Source organism: Camelus ferus, chromosome 4 (assembly GCF_009834535.1).
Source record: "Camelus ferus isolate YT-003-E chromosome 4, BCGSAC_Cfer_1.0, whole genome shotgun sequence".
NCBI lineage: Eukaryota > Metazoa > Chordata > Mammalia > Artiodactyla > Camelidae > Camelus > Camelus ferus.
In genome coordinates, this window is record NC_045699.1 from 54518906 (window position 1) to 54538405 (window position 19500).

A 19500-nucleotide genomic window follows, 5' to 3' on the forward strand; every position below is an offset into this window, starting at 1 on the left:
AGTGTTCGCTTTCGTGATTCTTGTGACAGCCCATTCTCTTGAAGGCTGTGCTTCGCAGTGGCAAAATCCCTTTCACATCTTGTGAGGTAGGCAAGCCAGGTGTTAGTTCTCCCATTTGACAGATGGGAAACCCCAGGCTCAGAGAGGAGCTGTGAACCCCAAGGCTGAGTCGCCTGTAGAAAGGGTGAGGCGGGGCGTTCATCTCCATCCTGTGACTTGCAGGTCAGGGCTCTTGTTCCCAAGATCTGCTGCCTGTTTCATAACTCTTTTTCTGGGAGTCCAAAGCTGTTTGGGCAAATGCTGAGTCAGCCCCAGGGTTTTTCTGCAGATATGTCTTGATAGAGACCAGGCATCAGCAAACATTTTCTGTAAAGAGCAGACAGTAAATATTTTAGGTTTTGTGGCCATATGGTCTGTGTTGCAATTACTCTGCTTTGCTGTTGGAACTTGAAAACTGCCTTAGACCATATGTAAATGAATGGGCGTGGCCATATTCCAGCAAAACTGTATTTACAAGAATTAGGTGACAATTAGATTTGGCTCCGGCCTGGGCTGTCTTCACCAACCCCTGATTTAGATAGTCTGTGCATTCCTGGTGGAGGTGGCAGGCCATGTGCATTTCATTACTTTGGCCACACAAGAACCTTCTTTTGAATTTTTGGACGCAGTGAGAAATGCACCAGTAGCTTAGGCCTGACACTTAGTAGGTAATTAGTCACTGCTTGCTAAATACATGAGAATGTCTTCTATTAGTCTGTATTTCCCTATGGAGAAATTTTTTACGGTTAAATATTCCTGTAGTTTAAAAAATGATCATAGTGTGTTTAGCCCCTACGAAGTTTTAACGTCATTTTGTTTTTGTACCATGTCATTCTGAAATGACATTAAAAGCAGATATACATGTACAATTCAATCACTTTGCTGTACACTGGAAACTAACACAACATTGTAATCAGCTATACTTCGATTAAAAAAATAAGGCAGATTGGAAAAAGAGCTCTTATCTCCAAGTGTATATGAAAAAAAATTCTCACATATTCTTAGTATTTCTTATATATCAGGTTGTTATTAGATTTTCATTCTCTTGCATTGAGGGTAATTTTTAATAAAAACTCTCCTTGGGGATTTAGACAACCTTTGTTTTAATTAGAAAGATATCTCATTTGCCCTCTGACACTACTGTTGACTCATAATCTTAAAAAATACGGGCTGAACACACATTTGTTCTTTCAAAAGTAAACAACTACCCTTTGTAACCGAGACAAGAACCAGCCTGTAGAATATTATTTCCCACGTGTAGAGTTTGATGATGTGCCCCAGAATCTCCTGGCTGTGGTCAACATTTCATCTTAAAAGCAGCAAATACACTTTTCTGATGTATACCAGGGGGTGGAAACATGCAGCTTATTTTAATCTTCAAGCTGAGATGTTAGGTCCAGCATCTGCTTCCCTGGGTTTTCCCACAAGGAATCATACGGAAAAGACTTGGGGGGAAAATTGTTGTGATCCCGCTGATGGATGGAGCGGTGTGGTCCTCTCTAGGGGCCGCACAGCTTTGCACTGTGTGTCTGTGTCTCTGTGCTTGTCACCTCCTGGCAGAGACAGAGACTCGGCTTGGAAGGCTGGTGTCCCCTGTCTCAAGAAGCACCTTTGTTCCTTCTCTCGTCGTCACTCAGTTTTGTGAACGTAAGATTCTACCACGTGCAAGGCTCTGGGCTGGGCAGCCCTGGGGATATAAACACGTTACCCATCACTACTGTTACATCCCAGAAGGGATTTGAAGGTAATCTGAGGGCTGCATCTCAGAAGGGAGTCCAGTGGTAGCCATTGGCAAACAGGAAAAGTCAAGGTCTTCTGTTTTTCTAAAAGGGAAAAAAAAAGTTGGGGGAGAAAAAGCTCAGTCCATCAGTCTTCTCATCTCTGTGTTTGAGGCTACTAGGAGAAGTTTCGATAGAAGTTGCCAATAAGATTGACAGTTCTAGGTAATCAAAACCGTAGAGAAGTGATGTCAGCTAGGATAAGAGATGGGATGCACAGTGTAGCAGGTCCACTTAGCACACATAGTGGTTATGATTAAATGTGGGAGGCCCGTACTTAAAGCACCATCATCTCCGGCAATTTTTCTGATCCTTCCGCCTATAGAAGCTGTGCCCGCTGGTAGCTTAGAAAAGAATTGGCTAAGCTGAGTATTTAAAGTGTTTTGAGTCCAGGAAACCAAGAAACAGAAAGTGCAAGAATCTGTGGTTTATGTGAAGGTATTTTGTATCTTTCCAGCAATTGAATGAAAGGTACATATTGAAAGTGAACGTAGTTAAATAGAAGGTGGTGCTGCGTCAAGGTGGGAACGTGCAGAACTTGCTTTGGGAGGGTTGGAGAGAGACTGTGCATATGTTAACAAATGAGAGAAGATGATTCTTCTGACACTTGATTTGCTTATTTGCCCAAAGTCTTCTAGAAAAATGTGTATTTTGGAAAATTAATCACATGAGCTCAAGCTGAGGGTTTTCCTATTGATGAAATAGGTGATGAGTCCAGTGATATTTTTCTTAGCGGGGAAAATTCACAGCTTGCACCAGCACGTTTCGTTGAGCATGACTGTTTGCGTTTTGGAATACACAGTGTTAGAGAAAGAGAAATTTTGGAAAGGCAGAGGGGTGAGACGAGAATTGTGGCTTGCATGTTGCCTATAATCATACACTTCTTTTCTTAGGAGCCTATTTTTGTATTATGTTCTTAAAATAGCGCCCACCACGTTTACTGTCTGGCTAGGCAGGGCACAGCATTTCATTCACTGTTTGGGCTAACATTCTGTGGACATGAACTTTTTCCACAGACAGTCCCAGGACTGAAAGGGCCCTTAAAGGTCAGCTGGTCCAGCCCCAGCATCCGCTTCCCAAGTGATCCATTTCTGCCAACAACTAGAACCTGATTTTCCAGTGGCAGTCTAGTCAATTTGGACAGTGCCCAGGTGACAGAAAATTCTCCCTTATGTGAACTGGAATCTCACACTGGCTTCTCTCTTTCTGTGCTTCATCCTTGCTGGGGGTTTCAGAGTCCGTGCAGTTCAGATGCTAGAGATTTGGAGGAATGTTTTCATGCTCACACCACAGCCTCAACCACCCAGCCTTCCTTCTCCATCAGGTCCCCACTCCTCCATCTCTATTTCATTTCATAGTTGAAGCCCTTTACCACCAACCTCCAACCTTCTTAATATGTGGAATCAAGAAAGGAACCTGTGTTCCAATCCAGAATATCACTTTTCTAGCTCTTAGTTTTACACTTTTGTGAATATAGCCCCAGGTAGCATCTTAACATGGGAGGGTTGGGCTCTAAAGGGTGAAACTTGGTGTGGTAAATAAAAGTCACCCCTGGAGTCACCCATAAAGTACCACCTATAGAAAGAACACATGGTTTGGTGTCTGTAGCCCTTATAATAATTCCTGTTATCCTAAGGTTTAAAACTACTGATTTGGGGGGTGGAGGGTGGGAAGGGATAGACGGGATTTTAAAATTATAGAATAGATAAACAAGATTATACTGTATAGCACAGGGAAACATACACAAGATCTTATGGTAGCTCACAGAGAAAAAAATGTGACAATGAATATATATATATTCATGTATAACTGAAAAATTGTGCTCTGCACTGGAATTTGACACAGCATTGTAAAATGATTATAAATCAATAAAAAATGTTAAAAAAAAAAACAAACCAAAAAACACTACTGATTTGGCCTAAAGAATGGAATTAAAGAAAAAACACATCTTATTTGCAGAAGACTTCCGAATAAAGAAAGTAGAATTAATAGAATATTTGATGCATCTCAGTGTTGTGAGAAGAGATTTAAAGATATGGTTAAAATTGGGGCTTATAGCCCAAGGAACTGTATTTGGTATCTTGTAATAACCTTAATGAAAAGGAATATGAATATATATGTATATATATGCATGACTGGGACATTATGCTGTACACCAGGAATTGACACATTGTAACTGACTATATTTCCATTAAAAAAAATATTGGGCCATAAAAAATGACAACATAATGCCATTTGCAGCAACATGGATGTCCCTGGAGAATGTCATTCTAAGTGAAGTAAGCCAGAAAGAGAAAGAAAAATACCATATGAGATCGCTCATATGTGGAATCTAAAAAAAAACAAAACAAAAAAACACATAAATACAAAACAGAAACAGACTCATAGACATAGAATACTAACTTGTGGTTGCCAAGGGGGCGGGGGGTGGGAAGGGACAGACTGGGATTTCAAAATGTAGAATAGATAAACAAGATTATACTGTATAGCACAGGGAAATATATATAAGATCTTGTGGTAGCTCACAGCAAAAAGAAATGTGACAACAAATATATGTATGTTCATGTATAACTGAAAAATTGTGCTCTACACTGGAATTTGACACAACATTGTAAAATGACTATAACTCAATAAAAAATGTTACGGAAAAAAAATTAGGAGCCTAAATTAGTGAGGAATATATAAAATATTAAGTTAAAAGGGAAAAGGATTATTATCAGCTTTGAAGAAAGTTGTAAGATATTCAGAAAAGTACTCATAGTTTATCACATGGCTAATCTGAAAGAAGTCATAAAGATTCATAGTAAGACTGATTTTTAAAAGTTTCTGTCTAATTATATTGGAGGGGAGGGGCACAGGAAAGGTAGACGTGTGTGGTGGGGGCATGGAATGAGAAGCCACAGAACTGCCGTATCACACGTGGCCCACCTGACACCATCAGGCTTCTGGACACTCGGGCCGTATTTTCCATCCCTGTCCTACATAATGTGTTTGCCTCGAGTGTTACGCCCCTTTCCAATTCCTTCACCAACAATACATCTCTAGGGTCATGAAGATCATTAAAGAGCAGATAGTCATTTCATCCGTCTTCTTAACGCCTCTTGCGCATTGCCCTAAGCATAAAACCCAAATCCTTGGCATTCAAAGCCATGAACTGTGATTTCACCTTCCACCCATTTCTCTAACCTTATTTCTTGCCACTCTAGACCTCACTCTTCATGCACCAGTAAAACCCAAATTACTTGGGTTCTCTGTAAATAGTTTGCCATTTCAGCCCAAGTATTTTTGGTCCTGCTGCTCTTCCTGCCTGGAATAGCTATTCCCCAACTCCTGGTCACTTGTAACCCCCAACCCATACCACTGTGGCAGTCCTAACTCTATTCTCCTTTTGATTAATCAGCCCTTCCTCCAGGAAGCCTTCCCTGACTACCCCAGGCTGAGTGAGGTGTCTCCTGTGCTCTCAAAGCACTGGTACAAGCCTCCCTCAAAGAGCCTTAGAAAAAACACTTCATCTTATTATTGCTGGTGTGTCCATCTCTCCTGGAGAAAGTGTGCACCCACAGGGCGGGGGATCCTGTCTGTCCTGATCCTGGCCCGTGCCCCGTATCTGACACACCTCATTCCCACAAAGGCTGGCACGAATCTTGTTGGGCTTGAGGGTTACAGTCATTCCTTCACAGGTGGCTCTTCAACGCCACAAGAGGAGTCTTGTGTCTGTTCTTGGAGGATCCCAAGGCAGTGGCCTCCGCATCTCCAACCTTGTGATCCTGGTCGGAGGTTCCTTCACCTCTGTACCATTTGAGTGCAGAACTGGATGCTCTGGATGAGCTGGAGAACAGGGTTCCATGGGTCAGACCTCTGATAAAAGCCATTCACAGTTCATTTGCCAGGATGGGTAGACTGCTTCTTTTTCCGTTCCAGCAAGGAAGCACCGTGGCCAGGTGACTTGATTCATTCATTGACTGACTCAAGAAATATTTACAGTGTGTCTGCTCCGTGCCGGGCAGTGTTCTGGGTAGTACTGGGGAGATCACAGGGAATGAGAGAGACAGGGTTTCTGTCCACAAGGACCTTACATTCTAGAGGAGAAAAACGATACAAAGCAAACACAGGCAAAATCATCTCAGGTGGTGAAGCTGTCGAGAAGGGAAGAAAAGGGGAGTATGGGGTGAGGAGGTTGCTTAGATGTGGTGATCAGGCAGCATTTGTGCTGAGATCTGAATCTGAAAAGAAGCTGCTCACATGAAGAGCTGTAGCTGCACTGCCTAATCTGGTGGCCACCGGCCACATGTAGCTGTTTAAATTTGCTTTTAAAGTAATTAAAATCAGTTCCTCAATCACACTGGCCACATTTCAAGGAGTCAATAGCCAGCATACGGCTAGTGGCTACTATACTGGACAGCACAGATAACAGAGCATTTCCATCATCGCTAAAATGTTCTATTGAGCAGAGCTGAGCTAGAGGAAGAACATTCAGGGGAGAGAGAGCCACAAGAGCAAAGGCCCTGGGGCAGGAACAGGTTGGTGTTGGAGGGGCCGTTGTGACCAGAGCATAGTGAGCAGTGGGAGAGAGGGCATTAGTTAGGCAGATGGGAAAAGCAGGGGAGAAAAGGACATTAGATTATTTGAAGAAGAGCACATGTATCTCTTTCAAAGAGCTGCCTCCTTTAACTTCACTTGTTGAAATTGAGGCTGAAGCAAGACTAGATTTGTCTGATAGAGTTTTTCAAAGCAGAATGAAAAGGATCTCTAGAGAGCATGTAAAGCATGTAGAAACCAATTGAGAAAAGAACTGTGTTGAAGAATACGATGTGGATACAGCAAGCCCTGACTCAGAGATAAAGACTGGTTGATTCCAGTGGCCAGTGGGTGAGGTCATAGTGCTGTCCCTTGGACCTAGAGGAGGTCCTAATTGATGCCAAGAACATAATTTCCCGTATCTTTTCCCAAAACCTCTTAAAAGTAGGACAGTGTGGAATTCCACCCCTTCCACCCCCGCCAGCCCTCCCTAATAACAATTCTCAGTAGGAGTAGAATTTTGACTTTTGTGTCTTAGGAGCTAGAATTATATTCCTTTCCATTAACAGGGGCATCTGTGTCTTGACTTCATCTGGCATCACTTTCCCTGAAGTGCTCATCCCTTTTCACGCCTGCCTCTTTGCTAAACAGGTTTTCTTCCTCCCTTTGTAAAGGTGCCTTTGTTTAAACTAATAGAGTTACTTGTTTTTACTGTAAACACAGTGTCCAGTGACTCTCCTTATTGTTGCCAGCCAGTGGCTTTGCAGAAGGGAAAGAGTCTTGAAGGTCACTTTCTGGTGTTTGTATTAGAAAATGTCATCATAACATAAAAAAAAAAAGGGGGGGACTGCTCACTGTCTCCTCAGGGTTCTGTTATCCCATTACCTTTGAATTCAACTAACAGCAAGCATTTGCTGAATAATAATTGAGCTGGTAAAATGTAATCTGATAATTAGCAGCTGTGTCCAAATAAATACACTTGGCTTCTGTTTCATTTGCCCTCGAAGACTCTAACATGGTTCCAAAGTGTACCTTTCAATCGGAGAAGTCCGACCGGTTCACATTGCAGTGTGAGTGCTTCCTGGGGCGGCGGCCACCAGGTACGGGCGCGTGTAGGATGCCGGCTCCGTCCCACTTGCCCTGAAACGCTGTGACCTGGCAGAGGGCTGAGTCCTTGCGTTGGATGTCCGATCACGCAAAGGGAAACCCGGGCGAAGCTTTAGGAGCAGCTGGTTCCCAAGGTCGGGTTGTCACCGAGGGAGAGTCAGGTCATGATTGCCACCTGGATGCTCTTCTCTCTCTTTACGGTAGGTCTCTCCTGGGTTCCTTGCTTTTACTGTGCGGTTCTGCCGCAGGCCGCCGAGGGAACTTACACCTTTGGGACCGCAAACTCCCTGAGGCTTATTTCCTGTTGTTCTTTAGGAAAATTACTTTTATGAACTCAAGGCACTGGAGACTCCACCTGGAAAGAAAAAGCACATCCCTGACATTTTAGGCACTGGAAATTCTAACTCAACTAACAGTGTGTTTCTCTGGCCGACTTTTCTTTGAAAAAAGCTAAAGCAGAACAGTTTTCGAAGGCTGCAAAAATGCTATTCTGTTTCAAGTTCCAATCCTGTGAATCATTTCTCTTTCTCAAGTGATTACTGTAATACCTTAGGACCTTCAATTTATATAGCACTTTTCTTCTCAGGGAGGCAAAGCTTAAGTAGAAATGTTCTCTGGGATAATAATCTAATGCTATAATCATTTCTAAACTAGTTCATGATGATTGTCGATGCATTGCGGGGAAACTAGGCATACGGCTCATAAACTGTGAATACATGAAAGCTATACAGGTCATGCTTTCTAATCTGATCAAATTATTTGCCACTGACCTTGAACATGTTGGCAAGGTAGGTAGACATGGGGGTGGAGCTAAAGAATATCCTTCTTGGGGAGAGGGCATAGCTCGGGGGTAGAGTGCATGCTTGGCATAGCTCGGGGTTAGAGTGCATGCTTAGCATGCACGAGGTCCTAGGCTCAATCCCCAGTACCTTCATTAAAAAGATAAATAAATAAACCTAATTAACCCCCCCCACACACACACACACACACACACACACACACAGAAGAAGGCATCCTTCTTAGAGTTTGAAAACTATTATGTGAACCCTTTTTCAGACTGACTTCTGGACAAGCATCCTGTAGCTGGGGGCAGTTTTTGTATTTGTGTGCTTTTCTCAGCCAAAGTCAAAGAGTGGCCGGAGATATTGTACAATCCTGTCTGTATCAACTATAGTGAGAGTGAAGTAGAGAAAGGAAGGGTGGAGTTACAAGCTTGAACGTTTTCAAGTTCACAAAGACCAGGTATTGTCTCTGGTCAATACCAACTATTCAGAAACATCCTTTTAACTCAAGAGTGGTGACTTCATTTTCAGAACTCTTTCACGTTTGCATGTGCTGATTTATAGAGTAATGCGTGTGGTCTTTGTTTCTTTTCTGATCCTAGAAAGTTTTGTGTATTTATATTCACTTTTTATTTACACACAGTACAACTCATTCTTTTTGCCATATAATTCTGAGTTTGGACAAAGGCAAAGAGTTGCAGATCCATGACCACAGTCAAGGTGCAGAACAGCTCAGATTATCCCACATAGATATTTTGTTTCAAATTTCTATTGGCATGTTTTGGTATCAGCGTTTACTCTTAACTTCTGATTATGGACCCAAAACATTTTGTAACAAATAGGGCAGCGTGTATGTGTGGTGTCTGACACTTTGCATGCACAAGACTGAGTGAGATGACCTTGAGTGAGCAAGGTCTCATTTGCTGATTCTTTTCTCAAAGAGTTATAAATAGGAAAATCGCACCATCTGATTAGTTGTTTCTTCATATTACAATTGGTAGATTAGAATGGAATAATGTATTGTACAATATATTAAAATAAATGAAGAAATTTATGATAAATACTGTAATTAGTAAAAGTACTATCCTAAAAATGAAAAAAAGTCAATGTTTTTACAGTTTAGGTTTTTTTTAATGTGATTTTAAGTTCTGCATGGTTTTAAGGAATGTGGTTTTATATGAAATGCTGCTAAAAGTAAGGGACTACATAACTCAAACAGGGATTAATAGCTCAGATCACTCAAGAGTACAGGCATGGGCTTCAGGCATGGCTGGATCCAGGGGATTCAAGTGACATAATCAGTGTCCCTCTTTCCCTATTCAGCTGTGTTTTTCTCTGTATTGGCTCTGTTCTTGGTAGGTTCTTTTCCTTGTGCTATCAAGATAACTGACAGCAGCTCTGGGCTTTCATCCCATTTTTTCGATTTCTTTCACTTCCAACCAGTCTCAGAATGTAGTCTTACTGGCTTTGTTTGGTTCTCTTGCCCCTCATGACTCCAGAGGGAGAGTGCAGAGTGAAGGTGCAGCGTTCTGATTAGCCAGGCTTGGGTCGCACACTCCCTCTCGGAGCTGAAGAGGTGTCAGCTCCCCTGGACCATAGGCAGAAGGAGGTAGTGGCAGAAGGGATATTTCTTTAAGGGAAATCAAGGGGCACTCAAGTCAGAACAACACATAATATAATGAAGCCTCCCTAAAAACCCAAAAAGACAGGGTTCACAGAGTTTCTAAGTTGCTGAATATGTGGAGATTCAAGGGGAGTAGTTCACTCCGAGGGCATGGAATACGCTCTTTCCCCATGCCTTGCCTCAGGCATCTCTTCCATCTGCCTGTTCCTGAGTTACATCCTTTTATAACAAACCAGTAATCAAGTGAGAAAACAGGTTTCCTGAACTCTGCAAGCTGCTTTCGCAGGTTGATTGAGCCCAAGGAGGGGGTGTGGGAACCTCCAGCCTGTAGCTGGTTGATGAGAAGCACAGATAACAACCTGGGCTTGCAATTAGCATCTGAAATGGGGGAGGGGGCAGTCTTGTAGGGCTGGGTCCTTCACCTGTGGAATCTGAGGCTAACTCCAGGTAGATAAGTGTCAGAATTGAGTTGAATCATAGGACCTTCAGCTGGTGTCCCAGGATTGTGTGTTGTGGGAGGAAACACCTCCCCCCACCCAACACACACTGGAATTGGTGAGCAGAGCTTTTTCTTTGGTGGGGAGGTAATTTTATTTGTTTGTTTGTTTGTTTTTTTTTTTATTTTTTATTTTTTTATTATTATTTTTTTCGTGGCGGTACCAGGACCTAGTGCATGCTGAGCACACACTCTACCATTTGGGCTATGCCCTCCCCCTAAAGCAGAGTTTTTTCTTAAAGTGATATGTCCTCTGGTTAGGAATGATTTAGAAATGAACAAGTTGTTCGGATCCAATTGATTTTTCACAGATTTAGAATTTGAGAAAATCCACTAAACATCACATCCCTGAATGGTGGGCCCCTAGCATAGATTAGGTGCTCAATAAAGATCTGTTGAAGAAATTTAATCCTTATGCTTTAGTTGAGGGTTTTGGAGAAAATTATTCCAAAGACCCCCTTCCCAATCTATGCCTTTTCTATAAAATTATAGTAACTTTGAAATCGAGTCTGTCTCTATCTTCTTGAGCCAAATAGATGTGTGTCTGGGGCCATTTTACTGTTTCTGTTAATGACTTAGGTTTTAATGACAATGATCAGTCCCTGTAGCAAGAGAAATAAAACCTATGTGAATCTCTATAAAATCTATATGGACATAAAGCTTTTAGAGAAATACAGCTGGATGAATTTTTACCTCTGCAGATGAGATCATTTTGTGAATTCTCGGAATGATAACTACTGCGGTTTGGGTCCTGAGGCATCAGATGCTTGGTGAGGGCACATTGTAAACTGATACAGCTTTACAACCATTCTCCTAAGTGGTCAGTTTGGTAGACATCTGGGAATTCGCCCCTCTAAGCTGGAGTATACTAGGTGTGGGAGATACACAGATGGCTAAGACAGAATCTTGGCTTCTGAGTCTTACTGTCTAATTTTTTTTTAATTGTGGTAAAATATAGATAGCATAAAATTTGATCATTTTAAACCATTTGTAAGTGCAAAAGTCAGTGGTATTAAGTACACTCATAATGTTATACAACCATCACCACTGTCTGTTTCCTGACCTTTTCATCATCCCACACAGAATCAAACAATATTTGTCCTTTCCTGTCTGGCTTTTCATGTAATATAATGTTCTCAAAATGGCCATCCTGTAGCATGTATTGGAATTTCATAACTTTTTATGGCTGAATAATATTCCTCTCTGTATATATGTGTGTGTGTGTGTGTGTACTACATTTGTTTATCCATTCATCCATTGATGGACACTTGAGTTTTTTCTACCTTTTGGCTATTGTGAATAAAAAAAAATGCTGCTGTGAACTTTAATGTATAAATATCTGTTTGGGTCCTTGCTTTCAAGTCTTTGGGTAGCCTAGGTTACGGTCCAGTTGTACCTCTTGCCTGGCCATATCCTTTAGCTGCTTCTCGCCAAGGTTTCTGCTGATGGTAACCTTCCCTCGTGATTTGTACTTTTCCCTACCATACATGTGAGGATCTGGATTGGTGAAATTTGATGGGAAAGAAGAGAAATCAGAAAGCAACTCTTCTGAGAACAGACATAGTGAATCCCCAGGGTTCTGACAGCTGGCTTTTTCTTCTCATGCCAAGCATCCCTGTAAGGTAGCAGCTCCCCCCTTTACCTCGCATGGATGCCTAGGAGCAAGGGGCAGTCAGAAAATCTCAGAAGATCTTCATGGAGACCTCTCTGAAAACCATGTAAATGGGGGACGCTGTCTCAGCGGGTCACCCTGGTTAGATGGTGCAGGATGGAAACCTCGTTATTAAATACTGCAGACCGGGAGGATGCTGGCCGTCTTTCTTTATACAGTCTTGCTAGCTGTGAGTTCTGGCAGGGAGAATCCTGTGGGGAGGCCGGCTTTTATCTGGAGCTGCTTGTATTTGGGTTGGTGGCATGCCTTAGAAACAGAGACAGCCTTCCCTTCCGCCACCCCAGGCTTCCAGCTGAGTTTCCTTTTAACCCCAAGATTTCGGGGGATTTCGTATGGACCCTGAGCTCTGAAAGCAGATCCCATAGGGCTGGCTGTCAAGCACCAGAATAGCCTTTTGTCCTTCGGGAGCTGCCCAAAGCCAGTGGAAGAGGGGGAAGAAAGCCTTTTTTTTAGCATGAAAATACATTACTATAATTCTTCCCTTCCATTGCCCGCTCCCCATTTTGTGCTGTTTACGGGCATCAGGAGTTTTTTGTTGTTGTTTTTTTTTCCCTAAGGCTGAGTGAGTCACAACATTTGGCCATAGCAATGGGAAAGTGCTGGCTGTTTGAGTCCTAGAAGGAAGGAGAATTGAGCTCCCGGGCTGGGCCTGGCGTTGAACTAGCACATCTCTGAGTCTTTCCCTCCTCCAACCCCGGCCGGTTAAATGTACAAGGTTATTCAAACAAGCCCCCGAATCAGTGAGCCTGTGATGTCTGTAATCACATGCTCAAATTAGATTTTCAATTAAAGTGGTGAGGACTGTTCATGCTACTCTTTCTGTGGATGAAGGGTGATGTGTTTCTCCATGGTTTATCCAGATTGATTCATTCTTACCGACTCCTCCCACCACCCTCCTGCCAAAAAAAAATAAAAAATAAATAATAGAGGAAAAACCATCCTGTGGACCTGAAGATTGTCACCCTAAGTGAAGTGGGCCGGAAAGAGAAAGAAAAATGCCATATGACATCATTTGTATGAAGAATCTAAAAAATAATAGCAATAATAATAAGGACACAAATGAACTACTTATTATTTTGATTTCTTGAATATGTGTAAGCACATTTGACTGTCCTTTATGATTGGACTACCGCATTCTGTTGATTCTTATTTTGTAGTCGTCTTTATCCCTCTGATAACTATGTAAGTTTAAAAAGCTAAAGATCTAATCTGTTCTTAGAGACAATAATTAGTACATATATGTAAACTAAAAAATGGGCCATATACTGTATATATATACTTACATGCAATATAATGTGTATGTGTAGTCGAACTGTAATAATTCTACATAATAAAACTGAAAACGGAAAAAGAAAATCCTAAAACATCAATGCCAGTTTCAGGTCCAAGGGTCCAAGGGTACCAGCTGGTGATGGCTGATGTGATCTGGATCTGGTTATTAAGCCTGCCATGGGCACCTGGTTCTTCCTTCTGACTGGCCTAAATGGAGACTTCTAGGTGGACCCTGTGTAATGCATGGCAGGCAATGTTCTTTCCTGACCTGTCAGTCATTTATTGAGATTCTGCTAAGTGCCGAGTGCTAGGGACCTCAAAATGAGTCAGATGCATCCCTGCACCACAGGGTGGACAGTCTGGCAATCTTCCTGCCACTTCCTGGGACAGAGACATTTTTGGGTTCACGACAGAAAATCTGTCACAAACATGAAAAGGAAGACTATTGATTTTTTTATTTATAGCATGAATGATGTGATAAGTAAGGAGCTTCCCTATGTCACACTCTTAATAGAATCACAGAATTTTCAAACTGGTTAAGATTGCTGGCTGTGCAGCTGGACAGCCTGGGTGCACATCTCAGGCGACTTTACTATAAAATGGGAGTAATAACAGTATAGTGTCAGAGATTTGTTGGGGGAAATAAGGTAAATTATTTCACAAAATGTGCTCAGAGTGCAGCCTGGAACTTAAAGCCATGTTACCTTTAAACTTCTGATTCATTCATTCGTCCAAAAATGAGTAGCAGTGATGGTGGCACAAGTCTGTGAATATACTAAAATCCTCTGAATTGTATACTTTAGAGGAGTGAATTTTATGGTGTGTGAATTCATTGGCTCTCAATGAAGCTGTTAGAAAAAGAAGATTAATTGGGCACCTATAGTACCTATTTTGTGCTGGGCACTGCCTTTTCAAACTGAGCAGGTCAGTGATTTGCTGAAGGTAAGTGAGTGGCAGAGATGTTTCTAGAACTCAAGTCCCGGGGCACACAAGCCAAGCTCTTTGCAAACTGTCAGGGGTGAAATGAAGATCGCAATTCGGATTGGAAGTTGGAGCTAGTTTCTGTCCTGCTGCAGAAGCGGAGCTTCAGTTAAGAAAGAGTAGTGGTGTGACCTTCTACTGTCATCAGCTATTTCCAGAGTCCCCCTCACCTGGCTGCACACCTCTGTGCTTTCCAAGGCTTCGGCCAAATACGTTATAAATACCTCTATAGATAAACTATGGAAAAGATGCCAACATTCTCCCCACTCCAGCTCTGGATAGAGAATGGAGGCTTTCTATTTAGGCTTTTCAGTGAGCTATTGCTTTCATTAACTATTTTGTGACATTTGAGAATTCAATCTTCTTTAAAAAAAAAAAAAAAGAACAAAAATGGGAAAAAAAAGGAAGGAAGAGAGAAAAAAGAAAGAGGAAGGAAGGAAGGAAGGAAGGAAGGAAAGAGAGAAAGAAAGAAAGAAAGAGAGAAAGAGAGAAAGAGAGAAAGAGAGAAAGAGAGAAAGAGAGAAAGAAAGAAAGAAAGAAAGAAAGAAAGAAAGAAAGAAAGAAAGAAAGAAAGAAAGAAAGAAAGAAAGAATTCAGGGGGAGGGTATAGCTCAAGTGGTAGAGCGCATGCTTAGCATATGCAAGGTTCTGGGTTCAATCCCCAGTACCTCCTCTAAAAGAATAAATAAACCTAATTACTACTCCCCAAAAATAAAATAAATTTTTTACAAAAGAATTACATAGCTTTTTATTGCAGGAAAGGGACAGAATTGAAAAATCACCCCCGCTTACAACCAATATCAAAAACTAAGAACAAATTTTGTCCCCATGGTGAAGAAAATCTTACCCATTCTTGCAATTTCCCAGTTAAGTCTAAAGATCCAGAATGCATAAGAAGAGAGAAGTGTTTTAGGAATAAAATGATTTTGTGTTTTCCTGAAGAAACCCTTCATATAGTAATAGAAACCGTTTTAGATCCGGAGTTGCCTGCAGCCCTCGGCTCCTACCAGCCTCCTGCTTTTTCTGCCACTTGGGCTGTCTTCCTTGTCGTGACATCTGGTTTTCAGGATAAGGGAAAGCCACTTCCCCTAAACTAGTGAAATTACTATCGGGGAAAAAACGGCTCAAGTTTCCAGGCAGTTATGAATGAGCTGTTTTTCGGCGTGTCCCGAGCAACTATCTTTAGGAAGGAAACCCAAGAAGGCGCAGGCTCTCAGCCCCTGCGTTTCCCCAGGATGAGCTCAAAGCACGTCTTCCCGGAGCGGCCCCGGAGAGCACAGGCTTTTCCTAGCAGATGGGCGGCATTACCTCACCCGCATTTAATGAATAGGTTTGCCCCCTGGGGGTGGAATGGTCCCAGAGTCTATTATGAAATCTCATTTGCTTTGCATGAATCGGTTCAGGAGTCCTTGAGAAAAACCAAATCTGAAAAATGAAAAATGGTGGAATAGGCTTGCGACTTGGAGCTACCCCTCTCCATCAGGCTTGTGCCCGAAACTGCTCTGACTTGCCAGGTGATAATCATAGCCATTTTGCACTTTTGTGATGGAGAGAGCTTTTAATTGAATTCCATTTCTTGTGAGTAGGAGCAAAACCAGTTGTAAACACCTTTTGCCTGCCCCTTCTCCCTTCTCTCTCTCTTTTTTTCTTAGGCTGTAGCCTCTGAGCCATATAATTTAGCCCTGAAAGCAGAGAGCTGGAGGAGAAGGGGGGAGGGGGAGGTAGAAGAGAATCATCCAGGTGACACACACAGCTCGCTTTTTTTTTTTTTAACGTAAGCACTTTATCGAGAACGGTACTGAGAACTGGGTTTCCCTTTGGCCAACAACCTCAGGTCTTTTATAAACCAAGGGTTAGACATCTGGCCTTGACCCAAGCTGAGGTTTGAAAGAGTAGGGTCGGGATCTTTGGGTCCAGCAAGAGGTGAAGGTTGCGTGGCTGCCGTTTTGGACAGTGAGACGGTATCCAACGTGGCCACCCTGCCTCCCTGCCCGTCTAGAATGATGCTGGTAACTGCCTACTTTGCTTCCGTGTTTGTCTCTGGATCCCGTCTCTTAGTCACTTGGAGGAAACTGAGGCAGCGTATCATAAGATTCTGCAGAACTGTTGAATAAAAAAAATGGACTCAGGTTTTGGTTCAGGTAATGAGTTAATTCCCCCGAAGACCTCTGTTGACATGGGCCAGGGTGGGGTGGGGGGCTGAAAAAGGCCATTGGAAATGGATGGCTTAATTTGTACTCTTTTACAGTGTCCCACGTATGAAGCTCATTGTGCCAAAGACAGAGGACTGTGTCACCCAGCCCCTGATGTGTAGACCCCCTACATTGCCCCCTGGCCCCTTGAAGGCCACCTGGGAAGGCTTGCAAAGTGGGGGTGGAGGGAGCTTTTAGGATTTGTCTCAAGGACGCGTTTTCGAAATCCTTCTGAATGACTACAAGGATACCTGCCAGGATACTGGACACCTGACAGGCACAAGCGAGGCTGGCCCAGGCCCTCCTCAGCCTAGGAAAGGAGTAAGTTCTCCCAGATGTCTCGAAGACTCTGGTCTGAGGGTATTCTGTGAGGCTGAAGGTCTCTGCTGAGCGAGCCAAGGGTGGATTTGGGGAGGCAGGCGCTTGGAGAATGTGCCCGGAAACCAAGTCTTGATGCCTCCTGACGTACAACCAGACCTTTTCTGGAAACCTAGAATAGAAGAAATGTGCATAGAGATTATAAAGGACATCTTCCAGGAGGTGAAGCTTCTGAGAGCTCCCAAGCCTCCATCATACAGCCGAGGTCCCTAATGTGACTGGGCGGTTTCTAGTGGGTGTTGTCCCCTCTCGGGCTTTTCTCTCAAATTAGGGATCAAACCTTGCTCAAGCAAAGACTTTCAAAAACCAGGCATGCAGGATGTTGGCTTGCCCCTGGGAGTCTGGCCATTGAGGTCCAGGTCCTCCCCCAACTCCCCAAGTGCCCCGAGGGCCAAGGCTCTATGTCCAGAAATGCAGTCCCCTCCCCCCTCACTGCATCCTATTTGTTGGGGCGACTCCTCTGTCATTGTCACTCTCTGGATCTGCCTGAAAGACAAATCGCGGGTAGGAAAATCTGTCAGTGCCTCTCAAGGTCATGGGCCAGGGCAAGTCAGACGGAGGCAGCCGCCCTTGCACTTGGGCGCTTTTGGATGTGAACAGCAGCTGCGTTTCTCCACGTGAGATCCCGGCCAGCTGCCGCCATCATTCCCGGCAGCCTCCCTGGAGGGGGAACACAGCTGCCTTCTATGGGCCTGCCTGAAATCACCCGCAGATGCTTGCATGCTTTAAAAATGAGAATAGAGGTTTAGGCAGAGGTTAAGCTGGGAAATCCTCTGAATGAAATATTTTCCTTTTCGTGGTTCCTCTTGCTTTGGGATGTAATGTATGACCCACCTGCTAGGCAGCCCAGTGGGTCGCTGGCCCCCCCACGAAGCTGTGGCTGTCTTCTCCAGATTACTCCTCCTGCCACTGTGACAGTCCCTGCGCGCTGGGCACCCCTCCATGCGTGTTATATACACCCGTGATGTCCTTTAACACAACAGCAGTCCGTATCCCATTTTCAGATAAGGAAACGAAGGCTCAGAGAGGTCCAGTGGCTTAGTCCTCCAGGTGCAGAACCAGGACCCCAGACACTTTTGTTTGATGCTGGAGCCGCACGCTTTTTCTACCCCTGCAGTTAAGTTTGCTTCCTATCAGCACTTTCCGCCTCAGATGCTAACCCAGCACCAACTGAAAGCAAGAGCATCCTTACTAGCAGAATAGTGCCTAAAGGAATCAGCCTTTTGTAACCTAGACGATGTTTACTGAGCCATTAGGGAGATGCAACGTGTTAGGAAATAATAAAGAGATTTATTATTATGCATTAGAGTATAAACTTTATCAAACAGAGAATAAATTTGCCATCCGGTATTACTGGCATCACATATTTTTGTTTGTGGTATCTCCAGGGCTTGACTGAGAAAGTTAAGGAGGAAAAAAAAAAAAAAACAAAAGACAGACATTCAACAGTAAATACATTATTTCACGCCTGGCTTCAAATTAACTGGTTTGATGGGGCCACAGAATTGAAATCCCGAAGTCCTTGGACCACTGCCTCTAGGTGTCGCAGGGCAGCATGGCCAGGGCCGGGATTCCATTCCCTGACCAGACTCCTGGCCTTGTTGGGGGTTAGCCAGACCAGCAGGCCACTCTCAAGACAGAAAGCCAAAACTGGCTAAGCAAATGGTACATCTTTCCCCACTCCTGCCCTCCATGCTTTTATCCTAAAATTAAGACCCAAGTCCTACATGATCTGGCCTGTCCACCTCTCCAGGCATCTTTTCCACCATGAACCCCTTACTCCATCCCAATGTGGGGAGGGGGAAAAAAAGGCCTTTTTCCTCTACCCAACTTAGATTCCTTGGCCTGGGGCCTTGCAAATTAGGCTGACAAAAGACAGAGTAAGAAGAGAAAAGCAAGCAAGTTTTTTTAACACATGCATCATGTGCGTGCTCAGCGATGGGCGACTCAAAAAAGGGGTGGTTAGAATGTGAATTTCTGTAGCATCTTAGCAAAGAACGATAACTTTGTAGACAAGTGACAAGACAAAGGAAAGGGGCTTTGAGCTTCTAGGGTTGGCAAATTGTAGAAAGGCAAATATATGTGGAGACTAGTGGTAGATAAGGACTAGTTTCAGGGAGGATTTTCAGGTAGACTCGGTGTCGTCTCTGGGCTGATGAGTGTCTAGAGTTGTCTTTGGTGATTAACTTCTGTCCTTCCTGGTAGAGAGAGGAAGAGGGGGACACCTTTAGAAGTGTATGTCCTGATTCTAGACAAATAAGGAGAGGGCAGTGAGCTTTTCTTGCGTCTGCTGCTTCTCAGCTGCATTCAGTTCAAAATGATCCTATGCCAAAAGGGCGTACGTTGGGGTGGCAATTCTGCTACCCTTCGCCCCCGCCCCAGGGCCTTTCACACCAGCCTGGAACAGGCTTCTGTCCCTGCCGTGGCTTAGTTAACTCCTCGTCTTTCAGACGGCAGCTCAACTGTCGCCTCGTCACGGAAGCCTCCCCTGACCTCCCCTGACCAGCTCACGTTCCCCTGTGAGAGGCTGTCACAGCGCTCAGTGCCTTTCCTCCCAAGCACTCATCACAGATGCAACTTCACGTGTACGTGTGATTGCAAAACGTCTTGCTTTTCCCGCTCCCATAACTTTTCAGAGGGCAGCTCCATGCCTGGTTCTCC

At 43.6% G+C, this 19500-nt stretch overlaps 1 protein-coding gene across 6 annotated transcripts in view; it reads left to right on the forward strand.

The window, feature by feature from the left end:
* PALM2AKAP2 (PALM2 and AKAP2 fusion) overlaps positions 1–19500 on the forward strand; it is a 425013-nt gene that overhangs the window by 347586 nt on the left and 57927 nt on the right. The window lies entirely within an intron of this gene.